Consider the following 12,509-nt stretch of genomic DNA (forward strand, 5'->3'; position numbering starts at 1 on the left):
ATAAGTACACTTAAACGGCTAATTGGGAATAGAAAAACTGTAAAAAGCCCTCTGAGAAAGCCCCCCTCTAACCTTTGATAGTAAGCTTTTCTGTAGTCTGCCTGTTGATGTATTTTCCGTTTGAACTGTGCACAACATGAAGAGACGGAACACTGGCGGCTTGTCACAATGCCCCCCGATGACATCACAATAGCGCTGCTGCCTAGAAAACAAGCTGCGCAGAAGAAGTTGTTCTTTGGGTGGGAGGGTGGGCTAGTGGAAGGAGGGGGCAATCTCTTTTTTTCCCGGGTGGTAGGGGGATGACAGGAGAAGGGAAGCGGGTGGTGAGAAAGGTACAGAGGGCAGGGTTTGGGGGCTGGGAAGGAAAGGGAAAAGATTAGGGTTTGGGGATGATGAAAGGGCTTTCTACGGGTAAGGATGGCAAAGGGTGGCAGTGACGGAAAGTCAGGCAACCTGTCCTGTCCGTCTTTTTGTATCGTGAATTGGAAAGACTGCAAGGGGGAGGGGAGTTGCTTGCGCCCTAAAGGAGGAGTTATTCAGATTCATTGCAGTGGGCGGCGGCTGCAAAACGCACCATTCTTCTTGTTTTGGCTCTGCAAAGCAGCCTTTTCAAGGGTTGGCTTGGGTGACAAAATGTCTTGTGTAGGCGTGGGTTTGTCTCCCTCTCGCTCTCTCTCCCTAAGATGTGTCCGGCATAGGCCAGGGTGCCACTCGAGGCCCAAACCAATTCTGGTTATCGCTTCTCGGCCTTTTGGCTAAGATCAAGTGTAGTATCTGTTCTTATCAGTTTAATATCTGATACGTCCCCTATCTGGGGACCATATATTAAATGGATTTTTAGAACAGGGAGATGGAAAAAGAGCTTGCTCTGTCCACTCCACGCATTGACCTGGTATTGCAGTACCTCCAGGAACGGTGCACCCCTTCTTAACCCAGTTTCCAAAAGCAGAACTCAATTCACCTGATTCATATTAGCCCGATTTAATGAATTGGAAGAAAGCATACGTCTTCATATGCACCTCAATTTGGCCCATTCACTTTTCACACTTCCTCCTTTTGTTTTTTATCTTTCACACTTTTGACTTTCTTTATTCATCCAAATAGCAAACTCATCACCACTCAACCTGACCAACTCGGCTATGTCCCCGTGCTGCAGTTCTCTGTCTTATCTAGATCATTTGCAATTGAATGGAATAGATCCCTTTTGGACAAAGTGGATTCACCTGCTGCTGCAGTGACCACAGGTGTGATAACATCTAGAATTGGCATCTGGTGCGATCTCTCCGCTTCCACTCCAAAGAAAGTTACCTGTTTATTCCTATCATGCATTGGTTTTTGGGGTTTTCTTTGAGTAATGATGATCTCTTTAGTAGTCTGTTGGCGCCCTCTCCTGGAGGAATAGTTTGCTTGCTCTTGGACATTCTAAAAGAGAGGTCATGATAGACATTGAGCTTCTGAGCTCAATTGGGGACAGTCATGGGTGATGAATGTTTGCAACCTACTGCGAAGCCTCATACCGCAATATAAGGAACGTCAAATACTAAGAAAGGGCGGCCTATGAAAGAATTACTACTTTCAATAAGTACACTTAAACGGCTAATTGGGAATAGAAAAACTGTAAAAAGCCCTCTGAGAAAGCCCCCCTCTAACCTTTGATAGTAAGCTTTTCTGTAGTCTGCCTGTTGATGTATTTTCCGTTTGAACTGTGCACAACATGAAGAGACGGAACACTGGCGGCTTGTCACAATGCCCCCCGATGACATCACAATAGCGCTGCTGCCTAGAAAACAAGCTGCGCAGAAGAAGTTGTTCTTTGGGTGGGAGGGTGGGCTAGTGGAAGGAGGGGGCAATCTCTTTTTTTCCCGGGTGGTAGGGGGATGACAGGAGAAGGGAAGCGGGTGGTGAGAAAGGTACAGAGGGCAGGGTTTGGGGGCTGGGAAGGAAAGGGAAAAGATTAGGGTTTGGGGATGATGAAAGGGCTTTCTACGGGTAAGGATGGCAAAGGGTGGCAGTGACGGAAAGTCAGGCAACCTGTCCTGTCCGTCTTTTTGTATCGTGAATTGGAAAGACTGCAAGGGGGAGGGGAGTTGCTTGCGCCCTAAAGGAGGAGTTATTCAGATTCATTGCAGTGGGCGGCGGCTGCAAAACGCACCATTCTTCTTGTTTTGGCTCTGCAAAGCAGCCTTTTCAAGGGTTGGCTTGGGTGACAAAATGTCTTGTGTAGGCGTGGGTTTGTCTCCCTCTCGCTCTCTCTCCCTAAGATGTGTCCGGCATAGGCCAGGGTGCCACTCGAGGCCCAAACCAATTCTGGTTATCGCTTCTCGGCCTTTTGGCTAAGATCAAGTGTAGTATCTGTTCTTATCAGTTTAATATCTGATACGTCCCCTATCTGGGGACCATATATTAAATGGATTTTTAGAACAGGGAGATGGAAAAAGAGCTTGCTCTGTCCACTCCACGCATTGACCTGGTATTGCAGTACCTCCAGGAACGGTGCACCCCTTCTTAACCCAGTTTCCAAAAGCAGAACTCAATTCACCTGATTCATATTAGCCCGATTTAATGAATTGGAAGAAAGCATACGTCTTCATATGCACCTCAATTTGGCCCATTCACTTTTCACACTTCCTCCTTTTGTTTTTTATCTTTCACACTTTTGACTTTCTTTATTCATCCAAATAGCAAACTCATCACCACTCAACCTGACCAACTCGGCTATGTCCCCGTGCTGCAGTTCTCTGTCTTATCTAGATCATTTGCAATTGAATGGAATAGATCCCTTTTGGACAAAGTGGATTCACCTGCTGCTGCAGTGACCACAGGTGTGATAACATCTAGAATTGGCATCTGGTGCGATCTCTCCGCTTCCACTCCAAAGAAAGTTACCTGTTTATTCCTATCATGCATTGGTTTTTGGGGTTTTCTTTGAGTAATGATGATCTCTTTAGTAGTCTGTTGGCGCCCTCTCCTGGAGGAATAGTTTGCTTGCTCTTGGACATTCTAAAAGAGAGGTCATGATAGACATTGAGCTTCTGAGCTCAATTGGGGACAGTCATGGGTGATGAATGTTTGCAACCTACTGCGAAGCCTCATACCGCAATATAAGGAACGTCAAATACTAAGAAAGGGCGGCCTATGAAAGAATTACTACTTTCAATAAGTACACTTAAACGGCTAATTGGGAATAGAAAAACTGTAAAAAGCCCTCTGAGAAAGCCCCCCTCTAACCTTTGATAGTAAGCTTTTCTGTAGTCTGCCTGTTGATGTATTTTCCGTTTGAACTGTGCACAACATGAAGAGACGGAACACTGGCGGCTTGTCACAATGCCCCCCGATGACATCACAATAGCGCTGCTGCCTAGAAAACAAGCTGCGCAGAAGAAGTTGTTCTTTGGGTGGGAGGGTGGGCTAGTGGAAGGAGGGGGCAATCTCTTTTTTTCCCGGGTGGTAGGGGGATGACAGGAGAAGGGAAGCGGGTGGTGAGAAAGGTACAGAGGGCAGGGTTTGGGGGCTGGGAAGGAAAGGGAAAAGATTAGGGTTTGGGGATGATGAAAGGGCTTTCTACGGGTAAGGATGGCAAAGGGTGGCAGTGACGGAAAGTCAGGCAACCTGTCCTGTCCGTCTTTTTGTATCGTGAATTGGAAAGACTGCAAGGGGGAGGGGAGTTGCTTGCGCCCTAAAGGAGGAGTTATTCAGATTCATTGCAGTGGGCGGCGGCTGCAAAACGCACCATTCTTCTTGTTTTGGCTCTGCAAAGCAGCCTTTTCAAGGGTTGGCTTGGGTGACAAAATGTCTTGTGTAGGCGTGGGTTTGTCTCCCTCTCGCTCTCTCTCCCTAAGATGTGTCCGGCATAGGCCAGGGTGCCACTCGAGGCCCAAACCAATTCTGGTTATCGCTTCTCGGCCTTTTGGCTAAGATCAAGTGTAGTATCTGTTCTTATCAGTTTAATATCTGATACGTCCCCTATCTGGGGACCATATATTAAATGGATTTTTAGAACAGGGAGATGGAAAAAGAGCTTGCTCTGTCCACTCCACGCATTGACCTGGTATTGCAGTACCTCCAGGAACGGTGCACCCCTTCTTAACCCAGTTTCCAAAAGCAGAACTCAATTCACCTGATTCATATTAGCCCGATTTAATGAATTGGAAGAAAGCATACGTCTTCATATGCACCTCAATTTGGCCCATTCACTTTTCACACTTCCTCCTTTTGTTTTTTATCTTTCACACTTTTGACTTTCTTTATTCATCCAAATAGCAAACTCATCACCACTCAACCTGACCAACTCGGCTATGTCCCCGTGCTGCAGTTCTCTGTCTTATCTAGATCATTTGCAATTGAATGGAATAGATCCCTTTTGGACAAAGTGGATTCACCTGCTGCTGCAGTGACCACAGGTGTGATAACATCTAGAATTGGCATCTGGTGCGATCTCTCCGCTTCCACTCCAAAGAAAGTTACCTGTTTATTCCTATCATGCATTGGTTTTTGGGGTTTTCTTTGAGTAATGATGATCTCTTTAGTAGTCTGTTGGCGCCCTCTCCTGGAGGAATAGTTTGCTTGCTCTTGGACATTCTAAAAGAGAGGTCATGATAGACATTGAGCTTCTGAGCTCAATTGGGGACAGTCATGGGTGATGAATGTTTGCAACCTACTGCGAAGCCTCATACCGCAATATAAGGAACGTCAAATACTAAGAAAGGGCGGCCTATGAAAGAATTACTACTTTCAATAAGTACACTTAAACGGCTAATTGGGAATAGAAAAACTGTAAAAAGCCCTCTGAGAAAGCCCCCCTCTAACCTTTGATAGTAAGCTTTTCTGTAGTCTGCCTGTTGATGTATTTTCCGTTTGAACTGTGCACAACATGAAGAGACGGAACACTGGCGGCTTGTCACAATGCCCCCCGATGACATCACAATAGCGCTGCTGCCTAGAAAACAAGCTGCGCAGAAGAAGTTGTTCTTTGGGTGGGAGGGTGGGCTAGTGGAAGGAGGGGGCAATCTCTTTTTTTCCCGGGTGGTAGGGGGATGACAGGAGAAGGGAAGCGGGTGGTGAGAAAGGTACAGAGGGCAGGGTTTGGGGGCTGGGAAGGAAAGGGAAAAGATTAGGGTTTGGGGATGATGAAAGGGCTTTCTACGGGTAAGGATGGCAAAGGGTGGCAGTGACGGAAAGTCAGGCAACCTGTCCTGTCCGTCTTTTTGTATCGTGAATTGGAAAGACTGCAAGGGGGAGGGGAGTTGCTTGCGCCCTAAAGGAGGAGTTATTCAGATTCATTGCAGTGGGCGGCGGCTGCAAAACGCACCATTCTTCTTGTTTTGGCTCTGCAAAGCAGCCTTTTCAAGGGTTGGCTTGGGTGACAAAATGTCTTGTGTAGGCGTGGGTTTGTCTCCCTCTCGCTCTCTCTCCCTAAGATGTGTCCGGCATAGGCCAGGGTGCCACTCGAGGCCCAAACCAATTCTGGTTATCGCTTCTCGGCCTTTTGGCTAAGATCAAGTGTAGTATCTGTTCTTATCAGTTTAATATCTGATACGTCCCCTATCTGGGGACCATATATTAAATGGATTTTTAGAACAGGGAGATGGAAAAAGAGCTTGCTCTGTCCACTCCACGCATTGACCTGGTATTGCAGTACCTCCAGGAACGGTGCACCCCTTCTTAACCCAGTTTCCAAAAGCAGAACTCAATTCACCTGATTCATATTAGCCCGATTTAATGAATTGGAAGAAAGCATACGTCTTCATATGCACCTCAATTTGGCCCATTCACTTTTCACACTTCCTCCTTTTGTTTTTTATCTTTCACACTTTTGACTTTCTTTATTCATCCAAATAGCAAACTCATCACCACTCAACCTGACCAACTCGGCTATGTCCCCGTGCTGCAGTTCTCTGTCTTATCTAGATCATTTGCAATTGAATGGAATAGATCCCTTTTGGACAAAGTGGATTCACCTGCTGCTGCAGTGACCACAGGTGTGATAACATCTAGAATTGGCATCTGGTGCGATCTCTCCGCTTCCACTCCAAAGAAAGTTACCTGTTTATTCCTATCATGCATTGGTTTTTGGGGTTTTCTTTGAGTAATGATGATCTCTTTAGTAGTCTGTTGGCGCCCTCTCCTGGAGGAATAGTTTGCTTGCTCTTGGACATTCTAAAAGAGAGGTCATGATAGACATTGAGCTTCTGAGCTCAATTGGGGACAGTCATGGGTGATGAATGTTTGCAACCTACTGCGAAGCCTCATACCGCAATATAAGGAACGTCAAATACTAAGAAAGGGCGGCCTATGAAAGAATTACTACTTTCAATAAGTACACTTAAACGGCTAATTGGGAATAGAAAAACTGTAAAAAGCCCTCTGAGAAAGCCCCCCTCTAACCTTTGATAGTAAGCTTTTCTGTAGTCTGCCTGTTGATGTATTTTCCGTTTGAACTGTGCACAACATGAAGAGACGGAACACTGGCGGCTTGTCACAATGCCCCCCGATGACATCACAATAGCGCTGCTGCCTAGAAAACAAGCTGCGCAGAAGAAGTTGTTCTTTGGGTGGGAGGGTGGGCTAGTGGAAGGAGGGGGCAATCTCTTTTTTTCCCGGGTGGTAGGGGGATGACAGGAGAAGGGAAGCGGGTGGTGAGAAAGGTACAGAGGGCAGGGTTTGGGGGCTGGGAAGGAAAGGGAAAAGATTAGGGTTTGGGGATGATGAAAGGGCTTTCTACGGGTAAGGATGGCAAAGGGTGGCAGTGACGGAAAGTCAGGCAACCTGTCCTGTCCGTCTTTTTGTATCGTGAATTGGAAAGACTGCAAGGGGGAGGGGAGTTGCTTGCGCCCTAAAGGAGGAGTTATTCAGATTCATTGCAGTGGGCGGCGGCGGCTGCAAAACGCACCATTCTTCTTGTTTTGGCTCTGCAAAGCAGCCTTTTCAAGGGTTGGCTTGGGTGACAAAATGTCTTGTGTAGGCGTGGGTTTGTCTCCCTCTCGCTCTCTCTCCCTAAGATGTGTCCGGCATAGGCCAGGGTGCCACTCGAGGCCCAAACCAATTCTGGTTATCGCTTCTCGGCCTTTTGGCTAAGATCAAGTGTAGTATCTGTTCTTATCAGTTTAATATCTGATACGTCCCCTATCTGGGGACCATATATTAAATGGATTTTTAGAACAGGGAGATGGAAAAAGAGCTTGCTCTGTCCACTCCACGCATTGACCTGGTATTGCAGTACCTCCAGGAACGGTGCACCCCTTCTTAACCCAGTTTCCAAAAGCAGAACTCAATTCACCTGATTCATATTAGCCCGATTTAATGAATTGGAAGAAAGCATACGTCTTCATATGCACCTCAATTTGGCCCATTCACTTTTCACACTTCCTCCTTTTGTTTTTTATCTTTCACACTTTTGACTTTCTTTATTCATCCAAATAGCAAACTCATCACCACTCAACCTGACCAACTCGGCTATGTCCCCGTGCTGCAGTTCTCTGTCTTATCTAGATCATTTGCAATTGAATGGAATAGATCCCTTTTGGACAAAGTGGATTCACCTGCTGCTGCAGTGACCACAGGTGTGATAACATCTAGAATTGGCATCTGGTGCGATCTCTCCGCTTCCACTCCAAAGAAAGTTACCTGTTTATTCCTATCATGCATTGGTTTTTGGGGTTTTCTTTGAGTAATGATGATCTCTTTAGTAGTCTGTTGGCGCCCTCTCCTGGAGGAATAGTTTGCTTGCTCTTGGACATTCTAAAAGAGAGGTCATGATAGACATTGAGCTTCTGAGCTCAATTGGGGACAGTCATGGGTGATGAATGTTTGCAACCTACTGCGAAGCCTCATACCGCAATATAAGGAACGTCAAATACTAAGAAAGGGCGGCCTATGAAAGAATTACTACTTTCAATAAGTACACTTAAACGGCTAATTGGGAATAGAAAAACTGTAAAAAGCCCTCTGAGAAAGCCCCCCTCTAACCTTTGATAGTAAGCTTTTCTGTAGTCTGCCTGTTGATGTATTTTCCGTTTGAACTGTGCACAACATGAAGAGACGGAACACTGGCGGCTTGTCACAATGCCCCCCGATGACATCACAATAGCGCTGCTGCCTAGAAAACAAGCTGCGCAGAAGAAGTTGTTCTTTGGGTGGGAGGGTGGGCTAGTGGAAGGAGGGGGCAATCTCTTTTTTTCCCGGGTGGTAGGGGGATGACAGGAGAAGGGAAGCGGGTGGTGAGAAAGGTACAGAGGGCAGGGTTTGGGGGCTGGGAAGGAAAGGGAAAAGATTAGGGTTTGGGGATGATGAAAGGGCTTTCTACGGGTAAGGATGGCAAAGGGTGGCAGTGACGGAAAGTCAGGCAACCTGTCCTGTCCGTCTTTTTGTATCGTGAATTGGAAAGACTGCAAGGGGGAGGGGAGTTGCTTGCGCCCTAAAGGAGGAGTTATTCAGATTCATTGCAGTGGGCGGCGGCTGCAAAACGCACCATTCTTCTTGTTTTGGCTCTGCAAAGCAGCCTTTTCAAGGGTTGGCTTGGGTGACAAAATGTCTTGTGTAGGCGTGGGTTTGTCTCCCTCTCGCTCTCTCTCCCTAAGATGTGTCCGGCATAGGCCAGGGTGCCACTCGAGGCCCAAACCAATTCTGGTTATCGCTTCTCGGCCTTTTGGCTAAGATCAAGTGTAGTATCTGTTCTTATCAGTTTAATATCTGATACGTCCCCTATCTGGGGACCATATATTAAATGGATTTTTAGAACAGGGAGATGGAAAAAGAGCTTGCTCTGTCCACTCCACGCATTGACCTGGTATTGCAGTACCTCCAGGAACGGTGCACCCCTTCTTAACCCAGTTTCCAAAAGCAGAACTCAATTCACCTGATTCATATTAGCCCGATTTAATGAATTGGAAGAAAGCATACGTCTTCATATGCACCTCAATTTGGCCCATTCACTTTTCACACTTCCTCCTTTTGTTTTTTATCTTTCACACTTTTGACTTTCTTTATTCATCCAAATAGCAAACTCATCACCACTCAACCTGACCAACTCGGCTATGTCCCCGTGCTGCAGTTCTCTGTCTTATCTAGATCATTTGCAATTGAATGGAATAGATCCCTTTTGGACAAAGTGGATTCACCTGCTGCTGCAGTGACCACAGGTGTGATAACATCTAGAATTGGCATCTGGTGCGATCTCTCCGCTTCCACTCCAAAGAAAGTTACCTGTTTATTCCTATCATGCATTGGTTTTTGGGGTTTTCTTTGAGTAATGATGATCTCTTTAGTAGTCTGTTGGCGCCCTCTCCTGGAGGAATAGTTTGCTTGCTCTTGGACATTCTAAAAGAGAGGTCATGATAGACATTGAGCTTCTGAGCTCAATTGGGGACAGTCATGGGTGATGAATGTTTGCAACCTACTGCGAAGCCTCATACCGCAATATAAGGAACGTCAAATACTAAGAAAGGGCGGCCTATGAAAGAATTACTACTTTCAATAAGTACACTTAAACGGCTAATTGGGAATAGAAAAACTGTAAAAAGCCCTCTGAGAAAGCCCCCCTCTAACCTTTGATAGTAAGCTTTTCTGTAGTCTGCCTGTTGATGTATTTTCCGTTTGAACTGTGCACAACATGAAGAGACGGAACACTGGCGGCTTGTCACAATGCCCCCCGATGACATCACAATAGCGCTGCTGCCTAGAAAACAAGCTGCGCAGAAGAAGTTGTTCTTTGGGTGGGAGGGTGGGCTAGTGGAAGGAGGGGGCAATCTCTTTTTTTCCCGGGTGGTAGGGGGATGACAGGAGAAGGGAAGCGGGTGGTGAGAAAGGTACAGAGGGCAGGGTTTGGGGGCTGGGAAGGAAAGGGAAAAGATTAGGGTTTGGGGATGATGAAAGGGCTTTCTACGGGTAAGGATGGCAAAGGGTGGCAGTGACGGAAAGTCAGGCAACCTGTCCTGTCCGTCTTTTTGTATCGTGAATTGGAAAGACTGCAAGGGGGAGGGGAGTTGCTTGCGCCCTAAAGGAGGAGTTATTCAGATTCATTGCAGTGGGCGGCGGCTGCAAAACGCACCATTCTTCTTGTTTTGGCTCTGCAAAGCAGCCTTTTCAAGGGTTGGCTTGGGTGACAAAATGTCTTGTGTAGGCGTGGGTTTGTCTCCCTCTCGCTCTCTCTCCCTAAGATGTGTCCGGCATAGGCCAGGGTGCCACTCGAGGCCCAAACCAATTCTGGTTATCGCTTCTCGGCCTTTTGGCTAAGATCAAGTGTAGTATCTGTTCTTATCAGTTTAATATCTGATACGTCCCCTATCTGGGGACCATATATTAAATGGATTTTTAGAACAGGGAGATGGAAAAAGAGCTTGCTCTGTCCACTCCACGCATTGACCTGGTATTGCAGTACCTCCAGGAACGGTGCACCCCTTCTTAACCCAGTTTCCAAAAGCAGAACTCAATTCACCTGATTCATATTAGCCCGATTTAATGAATTGGAAGAAAGCATACGTCTTCATATGCACCTCAATTTGGCCCATTCACTTTTCACACTTCCTCCTTTTGTTTTTTATCTTTCACACTTTTGACTTTCTTTATTCATCCAAATAGCAAACTCATCACCACTCAACCTGACCAACTCGGCTATGTCCCCGTGCTGCAGTTCTCTGTCTTATCTAGATCATTTGCAATTGAATGGAATAGATCCCTTTTGGACAAAGTGGATTCACCTGCTGCTGCAGTGACCACAGGTGTGATAACATCTAGAATTGGCATCTGGTGCGATCTCTCCGCTTCCACTCCAAAGAAAGTTACCTGTTTATTCCTATCATGCATTGGTTTTTGGGGTTTTCTTTGAGTAATGATGATCTCTTTAGTAGTCTGTTGGCGCCCTCTCCTGGAGGAATAGTTTGCTTGCTCTTGGACATTCTAAAAGAGAGGTCATGATAGACATTGAGCTTCTGAGCTCAATTGGGGACAGTCATGGGTGATGAATGTTTGCAACCTACTGCGAAGCCTCATACCGCAATATAAGGAACGTCAAATACTAAGAAAGGGCGGCCTATGAAAGAATTACTACTTTCAATAAGTACACTTAAACGGCTAATTGGGAATAGAAAAACTGTAAAAAGCCCTCTGAGAAAGCCCCCCTCTAACCTTTGATAGTAAGCTTTTCTGTAGTCTGCCTGTTGATGTATTTTCCGTTTGAACTGTGCACAACATGAAGAGACGGAACACTGGCGGCTTGTCACAATGCCCCCCGATGACATCACAATAGCGCTGCTGCCTAGAAAACAAGCTGCGCAGAAGAAGTTGTTCTTTGGGTGGGAGGGTGGGCTAGTGGAAGGAGGGGGCAATCTCTTTTTTTCCCGGGTGGTAGGGGGATGACAGGAGAAGGGAAGCGGGTGGTGAGAAAGGTACAGAGGGCAGGGTTTGGGGGCTGGGAAGGAAAGGGAAAAGATTAGGGTTTGGGGATGATGAAAGGGCTTTCTACGGGTAAGGATGGCAAAGGGTGGCAGTGACGGAAAGTCAGGCAACCTGTCCTGTCCGTCTTTTTGTATCGTGAATTGGAAAGACTGCAAGGGGGAGGGGAGTTGCTTGCGCCCTAAAGGAGGAGTTATTCAGATTCATTGCAGTGGGCGGCGGCTGCAAAACGCACCATTCTTCTTGTTTTGGCTCTGCAAAGCAGCCTTTTCAAGGGTTGGCTTGGGTGACAAAATGTCTTGTGTAGGCGTGGGTTTGTCTCCCTCTCGCTCTCTCTCCCTAAGATGTGTCCGGCATAGGCCAGGGTGCCACTCGAGGCCCAAACCAATTCTGGTTATCGCTTCTCGGCCTTTTGGCTAAGATCAAGTGTAGTATCTGTTCTTATCAGTTTAATATCTGATACGTCCCCTATCTGGGGACCATATATTAAATGGATTTTTAGAACAGGGAGATGGAAAAAGAGCTTGCTCTGTCCACTCCACGCATTGACCTGGTATTGCAGTACCTCCAGGAACGGTGCACCCCTTCTTAACCCAGTTTCCAAAAGCAGAACTCAATTCACCTGATTCATATTAGCCCGATTTAATGAATTGGAAGAAAGCATACGTCTTCATATGCACCTCAATTTGGCCCATTCACTTTTCACACTTCCTCCTTTTGTTTTTTATCTTTCACACTTTTGACTTTCTTTATTCATCCAAATAGCAAACTCATCACCACTCAACCTGACCAACTCGGCTATGTCCCCGTGCTGCAGTTCTCTGTCTTATCTAGATCATTTGCAATTGAATGGAATAGATCCCTTTTGGACAAAGTGGATTCACCTGCTGCTGCAGTGACCACAGGTGTGATAACATCTAGAATTGGCATCTGGTGCGATCTCTCCGCTTCCACTCCAAAGAAAGTTACCTGTTTATTCCTATCATGCATTGGTTTTTGGGGTTTTCTTTGAGTAATGATGATCTCTTTAGTAGTCTGTTGGCGCCCTCTCCTGGAGGAATAGTTTGCTTGCTCTTGGACATTCTAAAAGAGAGGTCATGATAGACATTGAGCTTCTGAGC

General features: G+C 46.4%; 8 non-coding genes across 8 annotated transcripts; all 8 read left to right on the plus strand.

The window, feature by feature from the left end:
* The first annotated feature begins 735 nt into the window (after positions 1-735).
* Positions 736-926, plus strand: LOC142273885 (U2 spliceosomal RNA). The gene has a single exon (XR_012738286.1). It is a non-coding gene; the product is annotated as a U2 spliceosomal RNA (small nuclear RNA).
* Positions 927-2,313: 1,387 nt separating this feature from the next.
* LOC142273894 (U2 spliceosomal RNA) lies at positions 2,314-2,504 on the plus strand. The gene has a single exon (XR_012738287.1). It is a non-coding gene; the product is annotated as a U2 spliceosomal RNA (small nuclear RNA).
* Positions 2,505-3,891: 1,387 nt separating this feature from the next.
* Positions 3,892-4,082, plus strand: LOC142273895 (U2 spliceosomal RNA). Its single transcript, XR_012738288.1, has one exon. It is a non-coding gene; the product is annotated as a U2 spliceosomal RNA (small nuclear RNA).
* A 1,387-nt stretch (positions 4,083-5,469) lies between these two features.
* LOC142273896 (U2 spliceosomal RNA) lies at positions 5,470-5,660 on the plus strand. The gene has a single exon (XR_012738289.1). It is a non-coding gene; the product is annotated as a U2 spliceosomal RNA (small nuclear RNA).
* A 1,390-nt stretch (positions 5,661-7,050) lies between these two features.
* On the plus strand, positions 7,051-7,241 carry LOC142273898 (U2 spliceosomal RNA). Its single transcript, XR_012738290.1, has one exon. It is a non-coding gene; the product is annotated as a U2 spliceosomal RNA (small nuclear RNA).
* Positions 7,242-8,628: 1,387 nt separating this feature from the next.
* LOC142273899 (U2 spliceosomal RNA) lies at positions 8,629-8,819 on the plus strand. The gene has a single exon (XR_012738291.1). It is a non-coding gene; the product is annotated as a U2 spliceosomal RNA (small nuclear RNA).
* Positions 8,820-10,206: 1,387 nt separating this feature from the next.
* On the plus strand, positions 10,207-10,397 carry LOC142273900 (U2 spliceosomal RNA). The gene has a single exon (XR_012738292.1). It is a non-coding gene; the product is annotated as a U2 spliceosomal RNA (small nuclear RNA).
* A 1,387-nt stretch (positions 10,398-11,784) lies between these two features.
* On the plus strand, positions 11,785-11,975 carry LOC142273902 (U2 spliceosomal RNA). The gene has a single exon (XR_012738294.1). It is a non-coding gene; the product is annotated as a U2 spliceosomal RNA (small nuclear RNA).
* Positions 11,976-12,509: the final 534 nt, after the last annotated feature.

The sequence above is a fragment of the Anomaloglossus baeobatrachus genome, unplaced genomic scaffold, assembly GCF_048569485.1.
Source record: "Anomaloglossus baeobatrachus isolate aAnoBae1 unplaced genomic scaffold, aAnoBae1.hap1 Scaffold_366, whole genome shotgun sequence".
Lineage (NCBI taxonomy): Eukaryota > Metazoa > Chordata > Amphibia > Anura > Aromobatidae > Anomaloglossus > Anomaloglossus baeobatrachus.